This window comes from Camelus ferus, chromosome 2, assembly GCF_009834535.1.
Source record: "Camelus ferus isolate YT-003-E chromosome 2, BCGSAC_Cfer_1.0, whole genome shotgun sequence".
Lineage (NCBI taxonomy): Eukaryota > Metazoa > Chordata > Mammalia > Artiodactyla > Camelidae > Camelus > Camelus ferus.
In genome coordinates this window covers 26,992,645-27,010,082 of record NC_045697.1, presented here as the reverse complement: position 1 = coordinate 27,010,082, position 17,438 = coordinate 26,992,645, and the positions used below count along the sequence as shown (strand labels likewise).

The following is a 17,438-nucleotide window of genomic DNA, read 5'->3' as shown; positions in this document are numbered from 1 at the left end:
TCCTGGTGGTTTCCTTTATTTTCAGACTTTTGCTTTTACTTTGTTTTAAAATTTCTCCAGCATGTTGCAAGGTATATGTTGTGTTTTAAAAATTCTTCTCATGCGAGAAAATATTCTCTTTTTATTACCCTCTTAAAAAGCATTATTTTCATAAAGTGAAACCCAAATGAAATTTTAATGCAAGCCTACAAGTACAACACTAATTGGATCATTTTTGAGGGGAAAGGCAGCACTTATACTAATTATACAAGGACAAAGGGTGTCAGCTGAAAGCATTTTGGGCAAACAAGAGGAATGGTCACCCTATCTCTGGGTGATAGGAATAAGGAGGTGCCGGTTTGGAGGTGGAAAGAAGATTTTTGCTTTGGTGTACCTAAGGTGGTTGATGAATGTTCAAAGGGAGGTGTTCTGCGAGCAGTTGAATATATTGGCCGGAGACTTGGAAGAGAGCTTTTGGGCTCAATATGAAGAGTTCAGTCATTAATATAGCTAATAAATAGGTCCATGGACTGAAAAGCAAAATAGAGGAAATAAATATATAGTGTTAAAGAAAAGACTGAATCCTGACAAACACTGCTTAATGTAAAGAAAAAGAAAAAAAAAATCTACAAAGGAGATTCATAAATTACAGCCAGTGGGTAGAAAAAAAATTAAAAAGGATTGACTCCATTCCTTGCCATGTCTTCTCACGAGACTTTCAGGATCAAGTAATTTCTGGCCAAGAAATTAAAGCAGAATTGTCCCATTCTCTGATGGATTCAGATAAAAACTGGTAATAATACCAGACACAACTCCAAGAGGAGACACTGGAAAAGAACCAAGCTGGGTCTGTAAGGAATTGCACATGAGGTGGCACCATATTTATGCCGTATCAAGGTCTTTCTAAATCAAGCTGAAAACATCACCATTATCTGGACAGTTGGGTAAGTCTTACTTGGAAAATGATTTTTGTACGCTTTTGTACTAGTAGGTTGGTTTAGTAATAATATATGAGACTTTTCATTTGAAAAACAAACACACAAATAAGTAGAAGTGAGTGTGGTAATGAAGCAGGTGAAGTGTTTCAGGGAGTAAGGATTGGCCTGCAGTGTTAAATGACACTCAAGGGTCAGACAAGAAAAGGACTATAAATGCCTCTTAGGTTTAGCACCAAGAAGGTAACTGGTGACCTTGGCAAAGGCGGTTTTGGTGCAGTGGTGAATCTGGAAGCTAGATGGCTATGGGTTAACCAGCAGTAGGAGGTGAGAAAGTATAAACATTAAGCATAAAAACCCTTGGAAGGGAATGGGCTGTGAATGGAAGGTGGAGAGGGTGAGAAAGAAGAAAGTAGGATTAAGGGAAGGTTTACTTAAGTTGGGGGTTTTCAAGTTGTCTGGATATGCTGGTAGAAGACAGCTGGAAGAAAGGGAGGAGCTGAAGACAGAGGAAAGAGGATCATACCTTTAGTAAGGTCAATAGCAGGGGGGAGGGAACAACGTAGGATTAATCAGCCTCAGATAGGAGGTGGTGGGGAATATGGTGGACCCAATGTCTTCATTCTGTGTGTCTCCCTGTTCTGCAGAGGCTAGAAAGCAAAAAAGGTTTCCCAGCCTCTCCTGCAGTAGGATTCCCACACAGACTTAAGATTCAGACAGTCCTCCAAGAGGTGAGGACGGGAGAAGGAGGGGAGCAGAGATTATACTTTGGCTACTTCTGATTTTTCAGCTGGCAAGTCCCAGGGGGAGCCACTGGGTTTTTAGTTAGCAGTGTTCCAGCATCCTGGTGCTTTGTGGATGTCAAGAGGCAGAATGGGGGGCATTTGGTGGTTTTTTTGTTTGTTTTTTGTTTTGAGGCATGGTGTGACTCTAGGGCCATCATTTGCAGTAGCTCTCCAGCTAATCCCGGCTAAGGCAGTGTTTCTGCAGTCAAGAGTTCCACTGATCATTTCCAGTTTCCCTCCTTTTTGGTTGTGTAAGAGGAGGCAGCTCCCTGGAAGGGTCAGGTCTATGGTGGTGTTTGCTGTTGTTGATATATTTTTTTTCCTCTTTGAAAGTATATTTTGGCCTCAATGTTTTCACGCATCTAATTGTAGGTACATATGTGTGTATATAAACAATCACCTTGAGAACCAATTATAGTCAACAATTTATTGATGGCCTACTAGTTCTTTTTATTTTATATTTTTGTTTATAGTGTTCTCGAGCCTGCTACTGAAGCCTTTCGAGGGGTACTGTAAACAATTTCCTGGATTAAATTGTGTTTTGCTTCAAATAGTGAATGTAATTTCTGTTTTCTGCAAGTGAACTTTGATTGAGAGGGACATCTACTCTTGAATCAGGGAGGAAGGAAGGATGGATGTACATGGAGATAAACGGTTTTGTGTGTGTGTGATGGTAATTTCTTCAAATGCAGGAGTTTTCAACCTGGGGTGTGCAGAGCCTCAACGATAGGATTTGAAGTGTCTGTGAACTTAAATGAGAAAAAGTCACATCTCCTTCTTCCCTAACCTCTAACTTAAGTGTAGTATTTTCTTCAAGCCTGAATGTAGGTATCAAACTACAGCATCGCTGGCAGTCTGTGTGACTTCATCTCTAACAGAAAGAAGGTATTTTCATATTATATTAGAACTGTTGTAGATCTCAAAATATTATTTATGCTCATAGCTATGCTATTTATTAGACACCTGCTAGGCTTGTTCTGTAATACATTTACAAAGAAGCACATACTGACATTTTTTCCAAAGAAGACATACTGATGGCTAATAGGCACATGAAAAGATGCTCAACATCACTAATCACAAGGGAAATGCAAGTCAAAACAACAATGTGATATCACCTCACACAGGTCAGAATGACTATCATCAAAAAGTCTACAAATAACAAACATCGCAGAAGATGTGGAGAAAATGGAACCCTTGTACACAGTTGTGGGAATATAAATAGGTGCAGCCACTATTTAAAAAAAAACAGTATGGAGGTTTCTCAAAAAACTAAAAATAGAACTATGATACGATCTAGTAATTCACTCCTGGCTGAGAAAGAAAGAAAGAAAACACAAATTTGAAAAGATACATGCATCCTAATGTGCACAGCAGCACTATTTACAGTAGCCAAAACATGGAAGCAACCCAAGTGCCCATCAACAGATGAATGGATAAAGATGTCATATATATACACAATGGAATATTACTCGGCCATAAAAAAGAATTTAAATTCTGCCATTTGCAGCAACATGGATAGACCTAGAGATAATTATACTTAGTGAAAGAAGTCAGACACAGAAAGACAAATACTGACAATATCACTTATCTAAATCTAAAAAAACACAAATAACTATACGCAAAACAGAAACAGACTCAGAGATATAGAAAACAAACGAGTGGTTACCAAAGGGGAGAGGAAAGTGGGAAGAAGGGCAAGACAGGGGTATAGGACTAAGACATACAAACTATTGTGTATAAAATAGACAAACAACAAGGATATATTGTGCAGCACAGGGAATTACAGCCATTATCTTATAATAATTTTTACTGGAGTACAATTTATAAAATACTGAATCACTATGTTGTATGCCTGAAACAAATACAGTAAATCAACTATACTTCAATTTAAAAATGGAATATAAAAAGAAGCATATATTTAAAAAAAAAGTTTCTGCTGTATAGCACAGGAAACTGTGTTCAAATTTTGTAATAACCTTTAATAAAAAATTTATGTATATATATGCATGACTGGGACATTGTGCTGTACACCAGAGATTGACACATTATAACTGATGGGACTTAATTAAAAAAATAAAAAGAAGCATATTACTACATCACAGTTTTTAAAAATTGGTAACAATACTTCCTTTGTAATCCTATGTATTTTATTTTATGAATTTAAAAATATTTTCCTGAAAAGGGGTCCATAGACTGATAAAGCAGTCTATAGCATAATACATGTTAAGAAGCCTGTTCTAATGTCTTCTATTTTGCCTGTAAAGTAGGGATTCTAAACTGCAGCACTAGTTTTAGGATGGACAGTTCTTTCTTTGGGGTGGACTGTCTTTTGCACTGGATGAGGTTCAGTAGCCTTGACCTATTGTATGCTTGTAGCACCCTTCCTAACTACAAGACAAAACTGACCGCGGTTGAGAACCACTACTGTAAACTAGTGCTAAGCTGAGGAAGGTGACTGGGTCTGAGATCTGATTAGAGGAGAGAGGGCTTAAAATGGATGCAATAGAGGATGGTAGAGACAAGTGACTAGGGAAACATGCGTTTGAGTGGTGGATGTTGAGGGACCAGCTGAAATCAACTCTAGTCACCCCTCAGCATCCTTGGGGGATCTTGGACCCCATGGATATTAAAATCTGAGGATGCTCAAGTCCCTTATATAAAATGTCAGAGTATCTGCATATAGCCTATATACATCCTCCTATATACTTTAAATCACCTCTAGATTATTTATACTATCTAATACAATGTAAATGCTTTGTAAATAGTTGTAAATACAATGCAAATGCTAAGCAAATAGTTGCTGATGTGCAAATTCAAGCTTTGTTTTTTAGAACTTTCTGGAATTTACTTTTTTCCAAATATTTTTGATATGCAGTTGGCTGAATCCACAGATCCAGAACCTGCAAATATATGGGGCCAAATGTATAGCATAGCCCACGGGTATGAGAAGAGGTTTTCCAAGTTGTTTTTTTCCTACTTGTCATACATGATGAATATTCAAATAATGGACAGCCTACCATCAACAGCATTTGTGATGTAAGAGCTCCTTTACAAATGAGATGGGCTGGAGTTACCTACGATGTCCTGTTTCTTCCACCAATCCAAATGCTAACCTGTGAACATGCTGGTTGAGAAACACATGTTCTTTGAGCAAAAGGATAACACGATCCTGAAGAATCTAAAAATAACTATTATTGCCCCTTGTTCTGCTACCTCATGTGGTGGGGGGGTGGGGGGCAGTCTAGACTTGAATGGATGTAGAGGTTACTACTCCAAGAAAATCTGAACCCAGCAGGCATGGCTGTGCAGGAACCCTGATTCATCAATTTGATTCCTGGATATTTACACAAGAGGCATGGAAATCTGTATCACATAAAAGACTTGTCCAAGAGTATGAAGAGTAGGTTTATTCATAGTAGTCCCAAATTGGAAATAACACAGATAGCCATCAACAATATAATACACTGTGGTATAGCCATACAATGAAATACTACTGAGCAATAAAAAAGAATGAACTGCTGATATATGTGACAGTTTGGATGAAACTCAAAAATAAGCTGAGTAACAGCAGCCTTATGCAACAGAGAACATACATTCTTACAAACTGTATGACCCATTTAAATAAGTTTTAAATAGGCTAAATTAATTTATGGTGACTTTTAAAAAATCAGAATAATGACTGACTCCATGAGAGTGGCAGACGAGAATTGATTGGGAAGGGGCTTGGGAAATTTTCCTGGGGTGATAATATTCTCTATTAATCTTAATGGGGAGTTGGGTTATACAGTTGTACGCAGTTGCTGAAACCCACCAAATCATACGCTTGGATGCGTGCATTTCACTGCCTGTAAATTATACCAGAGGAAGGGGAGAGGGAGAGAAGGGGGAAAGGTGAAGAAGAGAAAGAGAGCCGCAAATAAAAACTGAACTCACAGTAAACATTTTAAAATGTTCAAGATGAAGCAATGTCTGCAACAGACCCTGAGATGCAGCTTAAAGAAACAGGGATTGATGGATAGCCAGGTGGTTAGATATGCGATAAAGACGCAAAATGTTAATTGTAGATTCTGGACAGTGAGATGTACAATTCTTTCAACTTTTCTATAGCTGTAAACTTTTCATACCAAAGAAAGTGAGTGTATCTCTTTTTGCCTTTTTGAAGTATTTCATTAACCTTGGAGGAGAAGGAGGAGGAGAAGAAAGCTACTTCAAAACAGGCAAAGCATTTCATACGGTTGTTGCCCTATTTTGATAACTGAAACCTAAAAGTCATACATATCATTTCTGTTCCAGTAATAACAATCAATCACTACTACATTGTCACCACGACCTGGGGACCTCTGGGGCTGCCCCAGGCACTGTGCTAATTACCTTATATATGTCATTCTCACAGAGAAATAGTAATGGTTTTCTTTACTGTTTAACAAAAAGCTCTAGGCTGAGTCACACCTTCAGAACTTCCAGACAGCCAGGAACTAGAACAGATTTCCAAGAGGCGGTTCAAGGAGATGTCTGTGATGGTGGCTGTTTTTAGTAGAATGCATTATTTAGATACGTTATGAAGGTGCAGGACCGTCCATGTGTGTGTGTTTGGGGTAATGAGATGAAATGGGAAAAGGGAAATATATTTGAGAAGGAAGATACATTATAAGTCATAAAAAGGAACAGTAACTAATCTAATTTCTGTAGAGAGAGAAACCTTGTTCCTTTTCTCTTTTTTTCTTAAGCTCATACCCAATGCCGTATGATACTGCCACCTGGCAAAGGGGTATGACAAAGAATTTGGCACCTCCAGCTCTTTTCTAATCTCCCTTTCTCAATAAACCTTTGACAAAGGTCAGGCATTTGAAAGGTTGGGTTTTTCCTTGTTTGGTCTAAGTGTTTCCTGCTCAGCAGAATGATGAAATGTCAATAAATAAGTGGTTTCAGTGAAGCTTTTTGGAATACATTTCCCTAAAGGCTGCTTGGTGGCGTGCCTGGGATTGATTTGGTTTTGTGCGAAACTAGGAGGTAAACAATGTAATTACCAGGCTTCCTAGTCCCTGCGGTTCCTGATACCTGCAGAGCCACGCATGTGAGAGGAGGGTAGGGCTAAAATATCTTCACCTAAAACCAGGAGTCGAGCTTTGAACTTCAACTTAGACTGACAAGATGCCAAGTTGTTAAAGTGGCAGAAGCCAGATTTGAACTCAAGAGATCTCAGGAGCCCTGGGGCAACTTTGCCAGCACTACAAAGAATCTATACATTAGGTAATATCTACCAGGGAGAAAAAAAGATAGCAAGCAAGCCTTGAATAAAGATGTATCAGTTTCTGATTAATTTTATTGTGGAGAGAAGCCATAATTCAAATGTGATTCACAAAACAGTATCTTACAGTACTTGTCTGTGTACAGGGGGAACGTATCGAAACTGGATTAGCTATGGCAACCCCACGTGGAACAAGTTCAGGGAGATCTGTTCGGTTCACCTTATTTGCACGGGCACCCCCGTGCAGTCATTAGGGAGAGAAGAGTGGTTTTCCGTAAAGCCAGGTCCAACCATCTCTTCCTGGAAGTAGCTGACCGATGTGCAGACCAAGCATTTTTTGCCTGTTTCGTTGGAATAATACGGTGGATGTGTTTCATACAATGACTCAGTCAGTGGTACTCAGATTCCAAAAAGCAGCAGACAGACTTTGAGACTTAAGAGGATTGAGGAGGGAAAAAAAAAAATCCTGGCTCCTTCCTTAATATAAAGTATCCACAATCAGCAAATCAGCAGGCAGTTTTCATTGGTTTGTGACTCATTTGGGACCTAATTCCAACAAAGATGATGTGATGACATTTAAAAGCTTGGCTGAAATTAGAAACATAGGAAAACTGAAGGTGACTTTGGTGGAGAATATAGAATATAAGATAACATGCAAAATAATAAAAAATATTCACTCTGTGGGTGGGTTTTATGAATTGCTGCTTCAATGCACCCATACTGTTTTGACCATCTCACTACTCTTGCCAGTCTGATGGTGAGAGATGAGTGATAGTCTCAACGTTTACATGCACAGCGGTTTTGTTTTTCAAAGGTAGAACGATCTATCTACATAATCTTCTCGGCCATTCTCCCAGGAAAAGAAAGAGAGAAAAGCTGAATGACTTGCCTTCTGAGCAGAGAGCGAAGGCAGATTTTGAACTTTAGTTCCCAGGCATCTGACATACTGCTTGTGGCCCACCCCGCATTTAAGAGTCCTGGCTCCCGACTGCGTGGTGCAGGGGCATGGAGCAGACAGGTGTTCACCTGGGCTTAGGTGCTCTGCTGCTTCAAGGTGAAATGCTGGTTTCACCTGGTTTGAAGAAAAATCCAGAAGCATTCTCTTCCCTCCAGTAACATCTTCCTTTCTGATATCTTGAGTATGGGGTTGATCAGAAGGATACCGTTTGTTGCATTTTTTTCTTACCCTTTGTTGTTCTTTTATAGGGTTACAAATAAGAAATCTGAGTAAGAAACAAAAATCTTGCCACAGCACATTGTGGGACTTCTCCATGGAGGGTGCTGACAATGGGGATGTGTCAGGATGAGCACAGAGCTTGGATGTGATGCAGGCTGTGGATGCTCACTGGCGCACCAGCTCTAGAAGAGAAGTTTACACTTCTGGGGTTGTTCCAGGCTAAACCGTGTCCCTAACCCACAGCACCTCAGAACAGCCCTGTATTCGGAGAGAGCCCCTTTAAAGAGGTAATTAAGGTAAAATGAGGTCGTCAGGCTGAGCCCTCATCCAATCTGACCGGTGTCTTTAGTAGAAGAGACTAGGACACACAGACAACACAGACGGTGGGATGACCATGTGAAGAGGCAGCCAGGAGAGAGGCCTCAGGAGAAACCAAACCTGCAGACACCTTGACCTTGGACTTCCAGCCTCCAGAACTGTGAGAAAACAAATGTCTGTTGCTGAAACCCTCCAGTTTGTGGTCTGTGTTCTTTTGTCATGGCAGCGCTAGCAGTCTAACACAGGGGTTTAAAAAAATGTGAAGAATATTTGGAATTGTTCAAAGTCCAAGGGCCTACTTAGGCTAACTCAGAGTTGTCTGAAGTGTGTTCCCAGAAGTTAGAAACTGCTACCAGAAAAGGAAAAATGAATATGGGAAATGCTAGATGAGAGAGTCAGCCAAGTTTCTTTGCTGTAGAACTTCTCAGAGCATTTAATGTGCTGAGGTACATATTATTAGTACAACTCAGAAGATCTGTGAGTCTTCCTTGACACCTCTCTTTCCCTCACTTTTCATTTCCAATCCATGGCCGATTCCTGATGACTTTGTCTTTTAGATTATTCTTGAACTGGATCACTTCTATCTGAACTCTCATGAGACCTAGGCTGTACCAATGTGGCCTGACAATTCCATTCTCTAAATATTTTTTGAATTAGTTCACTTCTCTCTGCGGCACTGCCATCAAAACCTGGACCAAATGACCCAGGTCTCTTGCCTAGTCCACTGCAAACCTTTGTGACGGGTCTGCCCACACCCACTGGGTGCTCTCTCGGCAGCTGTCCACAGCACAGCCGTAGGGATCTTTCCAAAGCACAGGCTGGATATGCCAGCTCCCTGATGGTAAACACGTTTCAGTAGCTTCTCACTGTTCTTAAAGTGAGAAGACAAAACTCCTACCCATTCCTACAAGCCTGTCTTGAGCCATCTTCCTCCCCGGGCCCCATCTCCACAGGTTTTCTTTCAGCCCCTTTGCTCGTGCTTGCCCCTTCTTCCTGGTTAACCGCTCTGATCTTCCTCAGAGAAGCCTTCTTTTACTTCCCTTCCGGGGTCAAACTCCTCTGCTGTTGATTTGCATTGCACTTGTCACTACTGAAAATTTACATGTATATGATTATTTGGTTAAGACCCTAGTCGCCCTCTCCTACACTGAGAACCCTGAGTTGGAAGAACATCTTTTCTGAAATACCCAGTTAATTAATTGATGAAGGTTTGGGGAGGACACCTGTGAAACACAATGTGAAAAATTCTTAGGAAGAAAGACAATGAACAGGGTTCAAAGAGAAAGGCGTTCGGTCCTTAGAAACAGGCAGTTGTTTGCTGTAGCTTAGCATCCTTTGAAATACATAGCCCATCTGAAATGTTGCATATGGGAAAAATACGATACTGGGTCTAAGTTCTAGAGATAAACATGGGTGTTGAACTTAAAAAACCCCACAACTTTTGATTCTGAAAATTCTCAAACTGACAGAAGACATGAGAGACCAGTACAATGACTAGTCACATACTTTTAAGCAACCTGTTTAAAGAACAGATTTCGCTCCAAAAAAGCTGCTCTTTTCTGTGTAGTCAGTGTAATTGTGACGGTGCCTTCAGAAAGATATGTCTACATAATTAGATCACAATGCCCATATTTCAGGAAGGCCAGACATGCCTGCTGGCAAATAATTAATCAAGAAATATTTAGGGCTCGATCTTAAATAAGGGACTGTGGGAGATTAAAATGACATTTATGGGACAGGCTTTTAAAAAATTTACAACCATTTGAGAAAACAAAACACTTTCAAGGGAAAGAATAACCAGCAATAAAAATAACTGATAAATGTTAACTGAGGGGGAGGCAGAAAGCCCTGAGAGCATTAAGAGTTAATGTGAGCATTAAGTGTTAGCATAAGAGCATTAAATAGTTAACTGTTTCCAGTTATGCTTCTTCATAGAAATGGATTCCCAATGGAAAGTAGCACATCCTGTTCTTGATTAATTTCCTTGTTCTAAAAGATCAATTTGGGAAAATAATTTTATAAGGCAAATTGTAAATAAGAACATCTTTCCCTTGTGAGCACACATGAGTGTAAGAGGTCTGATTCCCTATCTAAGCAATATTTACTATTATTTTAGCTCTTTACCAGGACAATCCAAAGCTCAGGGAAGTATTTGTTCCCTTCAGGGCCAACCTTAATTTGGTGGACTTAAGCCAAATAATTAATGCATTTTTTTTTCCCTGACAAAGAATAGGCTACTATATTCATCTGATGTATTAGGTCAGCCTCACATGAACACCTGGTTTGGGGAGGGTGCGATTCCCAGTGCACTGGGCCCCAGGTCTAGCGATCCAGGCAGCACTTCCCTCATAACCTTTTCTTTCCAGAGGCCCCTGTGTCGGTCTAGAGAAATCACAACTGGGCACATAATGAATAAGATTATGACCTGGGACACACGTGACAGGGAGAGGGAGACCACTGATGGCAGGGCAAAGCAAGCGGGGGTGTGTTTTTAAATTAATACGAGGTGTTAACTGCATTTTAGCACTATCTAACCTAGACTAGACTAGAAACCTGCTTTTAGAAAGATGAGCCCTTCAGGTCCACGTGATCATTTCAGAGAAAGTCTGTCAAAATGAAGGTTACCTATGTATTTGGTGTGAGACTTGGTTCTCTAAAACCTAAATTCTAGACCAGATTTTCCAACCTGGAAAGGAGTCAGGAAGGTATAGTGCTCTTAGAGGCACAGGATTACCTGTGTTCTTTAATTTATGCCTTGAACTTATACTTTTCTGAGCTTTTCCCACTGTGTATGTGTTAATTTTACAATCAGGAAAAACACAATAAAGCTATCAAACAAAGATCAGAGCTGAAGCTTCGTATTTTCACACATGGGAGAACTGCTGCCATGAGCAAGGAAGAGTCTCAAAAGCTAAAGGCCATGGATGTGGGGACACACCTCTGATGGGGTAATTAACAGACGTCCACTGACACCGTGTGTAACAACTTCAGAGGTTCATTAATTAGAAGTCCATCACTTTACTACTTTCTAAGTTTTATTGAGATATAATTGACATACCTTACTTTTACCCACATTAAGTGTACAATTCAGTGGTTTTTAGTATATTCATAGGGTTGTACACAATCAATTTTAGAACAGTTTTATCACCCTCAAAAGAAACCGTGTACCTTTTAGGCAAGAACGCCCGATCCCCCATCCTACTCAGTGACAGGCAATCACCAATATACTTTCTGTCTACGTATTTCTCTATTCTGGACCATTCATATAAACAGAATCACACAATATGTGGCCTTTTGTGTCTGGCTTCTTGCACTTTCTGTGATATTTTCCAGGTTTATCCACGCTGCAGCATATATCAGTATTTCTTTCCTTCCTCTGGCCATACAGTAGTGTCCTGTGGGTATGCACCGTATTCTGTTTGTCTACGGGGACACTTTCCGGCCACCATGAATAATGCTGTTATGAACACTCATATAATTTTCTGTGTGGACACATGTTTTCATTCTTTTTGAGTATATATCTGGGACTGTACTGCCGGCTAATATAGTGGTTCTAGGTTTAACCTTTTAACAAACCGCCACACTGTTTTACACAGCGGACGCACCACTTCACACCCCGCCCCCTGCCCCCGGCAGCGTGTGAGGGTTCCAGGTTCTCCATATCCCTTCCGTCACTCGATACTGCCACCTTTCTGATTACAGCCATTCTAGTGGGTGGCTGTCATGAAGTGATGCACTTAATTATTTTTAACACGTGTTTTTAAGATTTGTTTTCTGATGACAGAAGTCATGCAAGTTAACATACAGAATTTCCTCACTTGTGTGCACTGATTTGATTCTTAGCTTCCAGGTCAAGAGCCATCCCATCGTTGCATCAGCAGTTATTGTCCCTATTTAACAAAGAAATGGAGGCTCACAGAGGTGAAGCTCCAGCGCTGGGATTTGAACCCAGCTGTGTCTAAAAGCTTATGCTTTCACCACAGCGTCATCCTGTTGCAGTGGCTTCTACGTGCACATATAAACCCATGAGGATCAAGTTACAGAAGTAACCAAACTTTCTGAATTTAAAGCACCTGGTGAGGATGAGTAAGATGCTGAAGGACATGTCTTTTGCATCATAGCAACAGGTCACAGGTTATCTGTTGAGAGATTAAGGAACAGGGAAGTGATTTCTGAGACTACAGAGCAATTTAAAGAAGACCTGAAATGAAGCAGTCTCATGTCACTGGGTAAATTATTGTCTTTCTTAGCCTACCTGGAAAATGAGAACATTAATCATCCTAGGGTTATGGTGGTAAATAGCATCGAAATATGTGCTAAATGTACTTACCTTTTGGTCTGTGCACTCGAGAGGCCGAGGCCAGGTACCCTTGAATCACTGCATCCTCTGAATGAGGCCAGAGAGATGATTCAATTTTGCAATTATTTTCCCTTTACACAAAGTTGTTCCTTTTTCTAACTCCTTGTAGTTAAAAAAATGATTTTGCAGCAATAAAAATTATTTTGAAGATTGGCCACTATCACAAGCAGTTCCAGAAATTAACATCCCTCAGGCTCTAGTTAAACATTATTGGTAAAAAGTTCCCGCTCACCACAACCTCTTTCTAGAAATCTATTCCATGGCATGACATATGTAATTATTGTATCTTTATCTAGGCTCCTTCCAATTTTCAAATTTATATATATGACTCAAGTAAATAGAAGACCTTAGGGAACTGATCTTCTAAATAACTAATTCATAAGCATTGCTAAAAGTGGTATATTTTTACACAAAAGTTCCTGAAAAGAAACTAGGCAGAAGTTCCTCCATCCTCAAGAACATTAACCAAAAAAAACCCCCCAAAAAACCCAAAAAACAAAAAATAGCATATTAGTTTTGGGTGGGACAGAGTTAATACACGAATGAGAAATAGAGACTCAAATGCATGTTCATTATTTTTAAAATGTTTATTTTGAGCAAAGGATCTTGTAATCTCAACCTTTAATGTGTACTTGGCAGCCTGTACTAAAATGGCTTATTCTCCACGGGGGAGGGGGCGTGGCCACGGGTGGGGTGGATGCGGGAGAGACAGCAGTTCTGCTTTTTCTGCTCTTACTAATTTTGTACTAGGGTTGAGGTGCGCAGCGGGAAAGAAGAGCACTGTTTCTATGAACTGTGCAAAGGAGAGGGAAGGAGGAAATCTGAGGATGATTTCCCAATTTCTTTTCTTAAAAGGCACTCTTGTGGCTGCATTTTCCCCTCAACCCAATGTTTTGTGTCCAGTTGGGCTGAAACATATCCTTTCTGGTCTGGCAGAACATGGAAAGATCAAGGAGTTTTCCTAAACCAGCGGAAGTTCAGGCAGGAGAGTTGGGAGAACTGCTTCAGTTGATGTTTCTACAACAAGCGATAGTATTGATCTTTCAAGTTATTAAGCTTGGGTACTTTGATCTGTCTAAAAAGGTAAGGGGTATAGCTCAGCGGTAGAGTGTGTGCTCAGCGTGTAAGAGGTCATGGGTTCAATTCCCAGTGCCTCCATTGGAAAAAAAAAATCTAATTACCCTCCCCCCAGCCCCCCCAAAACCAAGCCCCCCCCAAGAAAAAAACAAGAAAAAAAATAAATTGGTAGTGAGTTTTCATAACGAAATGAAAAAAAAAAAGACTAAATGGTGATAAACTAAATTCTGAGTTTCTAAGTATCGCTTGACCTTCATCAGCAATGTTACTACATAAAAATCAGTTCAGGGAAACCTAACGTGAAAGCAGCTCCGCTGAGGTGAGGTCCGCTGGCTAAGAGAGTGTGCTCTGCAGCCACTCAAAACTCGACTGCGCCCCGGCTCTGGCCCTGTCACTTACTAGCTCCGTCATCTTGAACACAGCCTGACCCCTCTGAGCCCAGCCCTGTAAGTCAGATGATGTGTATAAACCACCTGCAGTGCCTGGCACACAGGAGGTGCTCAGTAAACGTTAGCTGTTCCTGCTCCCCTGACAGTGATTTTAAGGAATATCAACAAGATATGGGGTTCCCCATCCACTCGTCCTAAAACAGGTCTTTACGCCAGCCCGTATTTTATTTGGCCTTCCTGTTCACAGAGTTTTTGAGTGCCTACTGTTGTCGGTGGTGGGCACTGAGGAGTCACAGGTGCCTGAGTCATAGTCCTTCATCTTGAGGGAAAGGGAAACCAGATGATGTCATCAACCAAGGTAGTAATACAGGAGGGAGAGCAAATCACTGCGGGTGGGGGTGGGGCAGTGATGAACTCAGGTTGGTCAGATGGGTTCAGTTTAAAGGGGACTGGGGATGTGCCAGTCGATTGGCCCTGTTGCAAGCAGCTGTTTTCCACGGATCTGTAGTGGCTCGGGGAGGGCAGGGTGGGAGGTATGCATTGGGTGTCACGTGCACGTGAGCCCTGAAGGGTGCACACACTCTGATACCGCCAGGGACTGACCAGGGGGCCAGGGGTGCACCAATGCCTGGGAGCAGGACAGGCCACAGGGGTTTCTGTGTGTCCCCTAGGGCCTCCAAAGTCACTACCTGCAGCTACTTAGGTTTTTAAATTTCATGTGTAAATTATTAAAATAACAAATCCAAAAATGTAATTTTCTCTTGAGTTGTGATCAATTATAAATCTTATATTCATTCTATTTAAAATCTCTCAACTTTGTTAGTTTTTTTGAGTGACTTTTCAACTTCGTTAATTAAAAGACATTTTAAACACAATATATTGGATTTTCTAAGTTATTTCAGTTTTCTGACCAGTCAACAAACCCTTCCGTAGTACTTCATCATTTTATACACTAATAAACTCACAAAAAAGGTGAATCTTTGGTTCTCTTAGAAATTTCAATCTAATATAAAACAGCAAAATTATCTTAAAAATTTCAACTTAAAGATCCAAAGTCTAAATCAATCCCCCAATGACACGTTTTAAATTGGAATCACAAGGCTATTCATGTTAATTATCTTAAACATGAATTGTATGTGTTTAAAATATTAAAGACAGACTTTCCCACAAACTTATCTAAAATTATTAATACTTTTGGGTTTTATTTATTCCATCATATTTGTACTTGATTCTAAATCTTCCCAGGTACCACCCTCTCACCTCTGTCCCCAAGATTCAAATTACCAGTCACCTAACTGCCAAGACTTCTTTGATTTTTCCACCTCCCACATAGGCTGCCTTGCCAACTGACCCAAATCAATGAACCTCATCACCTTAATCCTACTCTGAATTCTCTGAGCACCCTCCCCTGATGGCAGAGTCATCACGTACGGGTGTGTATAGGACCTGCAAATGGATTCTGCCTCAGTACCTGCCCCTGACCCTGCCACTCCCGTCAGACTTGATCATAGGTGGCAGGTGAATAGGAGCTGATCCTAGAAGTAGGAGAACCAAAAGGGAGAAATGTAAGAGCATAACAGGAGTCAAGGGAAAGAGGCTTTCCAAAAGGAAGGCATCACCAAGACCAGTAGTTTGAAATGCAGCCGGGAAATTTATAAGGTAAGGGGATGAAACAGGCCCATTAGATTTGATGGTCACATATTTAAATTTAAGATTCGAATTTCATCAGTGAAACTTTCATGTCATGATGTGGGGAGAAAACAAAGAGCTACGTATGGAGAGCGAGCCGGAGATGAGAAATGGAGAACAGCTTTTAAAGGCAGCAACGACTCAAGAATTCTTTAAGACTTTTTAATTAAAAATTTTAATAAGGGAAACAGAGATGGAATGGTAGACAAAAATTGGAAGAATGTGGCTCAAAGGAAGAGGCATTTATTCTGTATTTTATTTTAGTTAAAAAAAAAGATTTGAGTGTGTTTACTGCGGAGGGAGATGACTCCTTTTGGGGGAGGGTGGGAGTGCTAAGATTCACAGTGAAAAGGCTGACCTTGAACAAGAAAGGGAACACCTTATTCTCGGAGAATGGAGGGAATGAGGAAAGGATTGATACGAGTGAGATAAGTGTATGGATGCAGGCGGGGCAGGAAGCCCGGAGAGCTCAGCCCAACTGCCTGAATCCGGCTCAGCCCGGCCAGCCTGGCGAGGACTCGGCACACAGTTCCTGGGAACACCTGGGATCTGGGCTAGGATGATGACAGTTCCAGAACCGGCCCAGACGGAACCATCAGAGGAGAGGGCTTCCTGGTAGAGTAGCAGTTCCTACGGCTCACAGATCAGAGAAGGAATCTAGAGGTTTCTTTTCAACTCTGATTTCTCAGTAAAGAAAATGAGTCCAGAGATTAAGACGGTCAAGAGAGGTTCCTGGTGGCTCTCAAACTACAAACTGGGGTTCCTGGCTCCTGCCTTCCACCCCCTTAATAAAAATATCCACAACCAGTTTTCTCCACCGCTCTCCCTGGCTGACTTTCCCTCGCTCTTCTGCTTTGAGCACCACTTTCTCTGAAAAGCCTTCCCTGGCCTCTCCCCACTCCCCATCTAAAGCAGATCCCATAAAAGCTGTCCCACATTCCTTTTCTGTTTCCTTTGTTGCATCACAAGTTGAAATTCTAGTTTTATTTATATGATGATTTCATGTGCCTCTTTCCCACCAGATATCATAAGCTAGGGACTCTGTTCACTTCTGGATCCCAGTCAGCACACTGCTCAAAGCCTACCAGGGAGCTGGTGCTCCAAGTATATGGTATAGGGGCACAGTGTTCAAGAATTTTATTTGCAAATTAAAGTTCTGCATTTGTGAAAAATGCTCACTGTGGGGTTGCAGGAAAGCTGGTTTACATTTTCCCTGTAGGCCGGGCATATGGGAAATGTTCAATACATATCTGTTGAGTGAATAAGAATTTCTGCACTACTGGGATTTTAATTCCCTTAAGAAAAACAACAACAACAACATACCTTGCCTCCAAGCCACTGAAAATAATTTAAATTCTACCTAAACATTAAAAACGAAACAAAAAAAACCTATTTAAACAAGTGTAAAATTTTTCCAAACAATGTTATTTAGAATATTAGAGTTCATCAGTACTTTGCTAATAACCGATTTATTATGAAAA

The 17,438-nt window shown here is 40.7% G+C and overlaps 1 protein-coding gene and 1 pseudogene across 1 annotated transcript in view; one reads left to right on the top strand and one right to left on the bottom strand.

Moving 5' to 3' along the window:
- Window positions 1–17,438, bottom strand: part of C2H4orf19 (chromosome 2 C4orf19 homolog) — a 72,323-nt gene that overhangs the window by 41,347 nt on the left and 13,538 nt on the right. The window lies entirely within an intron of this gene.
- LOC106730450 lies at window positions 412–834 on the top strand (annotated as a pseudogene).